The sequence below is a fragment of the Carassius auratus genome, chromosome 33 (assembly GCF_003368295.1).
Source record: "Carassius auratus strain Wakin chromosome 33, ASM336829v1, whole genome shotgun sequence".
Classification (NCBI taxonomy): Eukaryota; Metazoa; Chordata; class Actinopteri; order Cypriniformes; family Cyprinidae; genus Carassius; species Carassius auratus.
This window is the reverse complement of record NC_039275.1, coordinates 513191-519387: the sequence shown is the minus strand read 5'-3', so window position 1 is coordinate 519387 and position 6197 is coordinate 513191. Positions and strand designations below refer to the sequence as shown.

At 27.9% G+C, this 6197-nt stretch overlaps 1 pseudogene; it reads right to left on the bottom strand.

The window, feature by feature from the left end:
• Positions 1–546: 546 nt before the first annotated feature.
• LOC113052806 (F-box/LRR-repeat protein 17-like) overlaps positions 547–6197 on the bottom strand; it is a 70557-nt pseudogene continuing 64906 nt past the window's right edge.

Below are 6197 nucleotides of genomic sequence, written 5' to 3'. Positions count from 1 at the left end.
TTTTTTCTTATTTTGCAATTTGAATTTATAAACAAACACATTTTACATTCAAAAAGATTCATTAACAGTGCATTAATTCATGAAATGAGCCGTTAGTGCAGTTCTTTATAATGACAAACAAAACAAATATATTTTAAATTAATTAAAAACAATGTTTCATTAACAGCTAATTTATGAATGAATTGCTTGGTTAGTAAATAAATGCACATTGTTAATTATAATTAATTAGTTTGATTATTAATTTATTCCTTATTAACTATTTTATCATTAAATAGTTACAATAAAATAATATAAAATATATACATTTATTGGTATTTTTTATATATATAAAATTTGATGATTATTAAATTTGTATATATGCATTTACAAACAACCAAGTTTATCAATAAATACATTTTACAAAAAAACAACAACAACTAAAAGATTCATTAACGGAATCACTTATTGCAGTTCGTTGAAACGAATCACTTCAGGCAGATGATTCAGAGTCAACTCAAAGTGACTCCACTGCAGCGCTGAATATGAGTGTATCTCTGACAGAGAGTGTTAAACGTGATAAACGATCTGGTGCTTGGGTCCTGCCTCCTGCAGAGACACGATGAAGAGCGTCAGATAACCTGCCACATTATCAGCTCTTCACTTCACGTTCTACATCATAGCACCTATTTACAGCTGTGAGCAGACGAGAGAGATCCAGAGCCGGACTGCGTTCCTGACCTCGTCAGAGAAGATGATTATCACTCATCCTCCAGACAAACCGCAGGCTTCATTTACAGGCAGACAATAGAATAGAACAGAACAGAATAGAACTACAAACCAATTAAATAATATAATGTAATAAATTAAATTTAAATAAACAAACAAACAAAAACAGGATTATATTCTTTATCCTTTATGCAATATATTCCATGACTAAAAATAATTCCAAATAAGTTAAAAAAGTTAAATAAACAAATTGTTTTTTTTTGTAAATTTCCAAATATGTACAGTATTATAAAATAATTATTGTAAAATAAAAATATATTTAAGTCGTAATATTTTTACATTAGTTATTATACATTTATTATAAATTTCTATTCAATTAAAATTATAATATGTATTAGTTTGCTGGCTATTTGTTATTTAAAAATGTTAACTTTATTTACATTTAAAATATAAACAATGTAAATATTTATTAGAATTATATATATATATATATATATATATATATATATATATATATATATATATATATATATATATACAATAATAATAATAATAATAATAATAATAATAATAATAATAAACAATAATACAATAATTTAATAATTTAATAATAATAAAAATATTACTTGTAGTATTATTATACTTAATAATATTATGGTATTGTTATAAATATATTTACTGTTCATCTATATTCAACAAATGTTATTTAATTAATTGTATGTATTTTTGGCAATCATATTTTATTTTATTTACACATGGAAAATATTGCAGAATGGTTATGAACAACTGTTTTTATTACTTCATATTTCTTTCTTTTTTATTTTATATCTTTATTTTGGAGCTCGACAGCCTCTGTCCTCGATCACTTTTATTATATCGAAAAGAGTTGGCATTATATTCTTGAGAAACGCACTTTTTGTGCTCTGCTGAAGAGAGGAAGTCATATGGGTGCGGGTGAGAAAATGATGACAGATCTGTTGATTTTGGGCTGAACTCTGGCTCTAATGATGAACTGAGAGCGAAGCACCTGCTTTAATGGAGCTGTTGACGTGACGTCCCTGAACACATGCAGAAAAATGATGAATCTCCTGTTTGTGCCCCAGCGAGGCCTGCAATACATCTTCATTTCTGCAGGTTGTTATAAATGTCACTTAATGAAAAACATCAGAGCAGATGACAAATGCGTCGGCTGACGGTAAGAAACGGAGTCGTTTAACGAGCCGCGGCTGATTCACGGTTTGACAGAAACACAGTATTTCACTACATCACATCAGACTCTGTCCTGGGCTTTTCTGCAGAGACATCGTGAAACCCTGCAGTGATTCCTGAGAGACATTCATCTGGGACTTTATCTCCTTTAATTTACACAGAATATTTTCCAGAATGAATATGGAATAGTTTATGTATTTATTTATTTATTGTTAAGTATCTTACATTATATTTAGACATGGAATAGATTTTAGAATGCATATGAAATAATTATATTAATTTATTAATTTATTTATATTTAAATATCTTATATTTCGAAATGGAATATATTTTAGAACGCATATGAAATAATAATATTAATTTATTTATATTTAAATATCTTATATTTCAAAATGGAATATATTTTAGAATGCATATGAAATAATTATATTAATTTATTAATATTTAAATATCTTATATTTCGAAATGGAATATATATTAGAATGCATATGAAATAATTATATTAATTAATTAATTTAGATTGAAATATCTTATATTTAGAAGTGGAATATATTTTAGAATGCATATGAAATACTTATATTAATTAATAAATGTATTTATATTTACGTTTCTTATAGTTAGAAATGGAATATATTTTGGAATGCATAGGAAATAATTATATTAATTTATTAATTTATTTATATTCAAGTATCTTATATTTCCAAATGGAACAATTTAAGAATGCATATGAAATACTTACATTTATTAATTTATTTATATTTAAGTATCTTATATTTAGAAATGGAATATATTTTAGAATGCATATGAAATAATTATATTAATTAATATATTTATTTATAAGTCTCTTATATTTAGATATGGAATATATTTTAGAATGCATATGAAATACTTATATTAATTTATGAATTTATTTATATTTAAGAATCTTATATTTCATAATGGAATATATTTTAGAATGGTTACGAAATACTTATATTGATTAATAAATTATGAACAACTGTTTTTTTCATCAGCTAACATTAAAAACTATTAATAATGTAAAAATTATTTAAGGAATATTTAATAATGAATTTTAACTTATTAAAAAATTTTTTTTAGAACTGTTACATTCAAATTTGAATTGCAATTTTGCATCTGATTTAAAACGTATTTCTTATTTTATTTTAAAACACAGGATTTCCAAAACTAAAATGCAACAAAGCATTTAAAAATTGATAGATTGTGCAGCATTAACATTTATCTTTCTTTTTTTTTTATGTGGAGCTACTTTGAAACTGTATTATATGTAGCGCGTTAGAAATAAATATGACTTGACAGCCTCAAAAATAGTAGTATAGCGCAATGCAAATATAATTAGCCATGCAATGAAAGTACATTACGTACTGAACAATGTCACAAGAAATTTGCTTAATCTGTTGTCTTATATAATTAGTTAAGAGTTTAGGAATCTCTATCGCCCCCTAGAGTTTGGAGGTTTGATATCCAACGCCGTAAAACAAAATCAGACATCATGTGAGTATTTATGTCTTCAGATAAAACTTCACAATCAGATTCTCTTTCATCTTTGACATTTAAAGGACGAATAAAGAACAGTTAATAAGCTCCAAAACTTTAGCATTTCAGCACAAATCTCCAGCGAGACGTTGCGCTTTAACCAGCGATGCCTTTAATTTACTTTACTCTGACAAATTAACTTCTCGGTCCCTCTGTGCTCAAGAACCCCAACAAATTCTCCTCATGTGAGATCCCGCATGAAAATAATCCCGATTCTGGCTTTCCGAACAGCAAAAGAATTTTAATAAGCAATTAAAGCCTTCAATAGGAGCGCCTAATTAAAGGCATGTTAAACAAACAGTTATGAATACAGAAGAAATATTGACAATGGTTTAGGTGCCGCATGCTCATGAGGGAAAACCTGAGCTTATTAGAAAGCATGAAATTAATTTCTCCTCGTTCAGTGAGAAATCCCTCCTGCGCCGCTATAACGAACGAACGCATTTCAGGACGTGAACGCCAGCATCTTTTTGTTTGTTTGTTTTTTTAAAGAAGTCTCTTCTGGTCACCGAGGGTGCATTGATTTCATTTTAAAAAATAATAAAATAAAATAAAAACAGAAAAGAGTAAAAATGTTGAAATAATATTGCAAAGCAAAATAACACATTACTCCAGTCTTCAGTGTCACATGATCCTTAGAAATCATTCGAATTCTAACAATATACGTTTAAAAGTTTTGATCAGTATTTTTTATATAAATATTGTTAGAAAATATTTATATTTTTAATAAATGCACTGTGTGTGTACACACAGTATGAAGCACTAAACAGGAAATTATGATATAAAATCTAAATATGCGAATGTAAATTGTGGATAATATATATTTAATTTAATATATGTATAAATAAGAAGATCTATTGGCAAGTCTGAAAACATATAAATCAGAATATAAATATAAAAATGTAATTATATATGTAAATTATGAATATGTAGTTAGAATTCTAAATATATAAAGATGTATATGTATATATATGTTCAGTATATCCTACTGAACCTGAGAGCCGTTATATCGGATCGAACAGCCTCCCGTCTGAAAACTGGAGTAATGATGCTGAAAATACCGCTTTTGACCACTAGTGTGTGTATGTGTGTGTGTGTGTGTATCTCTCCCAGCTCAAAAAGTTGTGAGGCTCAAGAGAAAGAGTAAGCTGAGCTCATGAAGAACGAGCAGCCTCTCTCTCTGATCACAGTGAGTCTTGTGTTAGCGGTTCAGGGGAGCGCCGCTTAGGAATCACTTTATATTATTACATTAGCTACTTGCTAAACAGAGCCTCTCAAATAGCTTTTCCACACGAGCCGTTTATTCAGCTGGAGCAAACCCGGCTAAGTGCCGCTCTCCAGGGCTTCACGCAGAAGTGCGCCTCCATCCGCCGGGAATCAATACACAGCACTCGCGGTCCGAAAGCAGATCGGTGTAATTAATTTAGCCGCGGTGCGAATGAAAATATCAGAGGGAGGAAAGGACCGGCCAAATCCAGAGGTGAGGGGTCAAGAGGAACGGCACATGCACACAGTGAGAGTTCCCTCACACAAAACACAGAGTGATGACGTTACAATACGTTACGTAAACGTTACAATGTTACATTTTATCATTCGTTCAGTTCGCTTTTCGTAAAGCAATTTCAAAATGTAACAAAATGGGTTTATGCAAGTCAAATGTGGGTAAAACCACTAATGTAGAAAATATAAATAAACAGGTAAAAAAATAGTAAATAAAATAAAATAAAATGCACTGTATATAAAAAAATTAAGAGAAGTTATCCAACTGTATTAAAAAGTAACACTGGAACAATTTAATAGCATGATTGTCATGTTCACTTTATTTATTTAGTTTCATATTTTCATTTTATTTTTACATATTTCATTATTTTGTTACATATACACGCATACAATAAATAATTTGTTATATTATTATTTAATAAGTATATTATTTTTTATAATTTTAGTTTTTTATATGTAAGAAATATTATAGAAAGACTGTAATTTTAAAAATGTTAGTTTATTTTGAAATATTACAAATATTTTGAAGCACTTTATCCACAACAATATTCAAACTTTATTTTATTGTAATTTTTTTAAGAATTAGGAACATCCATGAATTAAAATAAGATTAAAATAATCCATAGCAAGACTATTTTTGTTAATATTATTATATAAAATAAAGTAAAAATATGAAACTAAAAAAATAAAGTGAACATAATCATGCTATTAAATTGTTCCAGTGTTACTTTTTAATACAGTTAGATTACCGCTCTTAATTTTTTTTATTTATACAGTGCATTTTATTTTATCTTTTTTTTACCTGTTTATTTATATTTTCTACATTAGCAGTTTTACCCACATTTGACTTCCATAAACCCATTTTGTTACATTTTGAAATTGCTTTGCGAAAAGCGAACTGAACAGATGATAAAATGTAACATTGTAACATTTACGTAACGTAACATCTTCACTCTGTGTTTTGTGTGAGGAAACATATAAAATGTTTTTTGTTTTTGTTTTATCCACCAAAGAAATCACTTTCCTTCAGCAAACAGACAGGGAACACTAATTAAATACACAGGGTCATTTTGATTTCGTGTTGACTTTAAACAACATCAAACACACATAGAAATGTCTCTTATTTTTCTTTCATATGCTCATTTCATGCTTTTTTTCTCATATTATCTGGTTCCTGCTTGTGTGTGTTTGATGTTGTGCTGAAACAAAAGTCAAAGCAGTGTAAATTA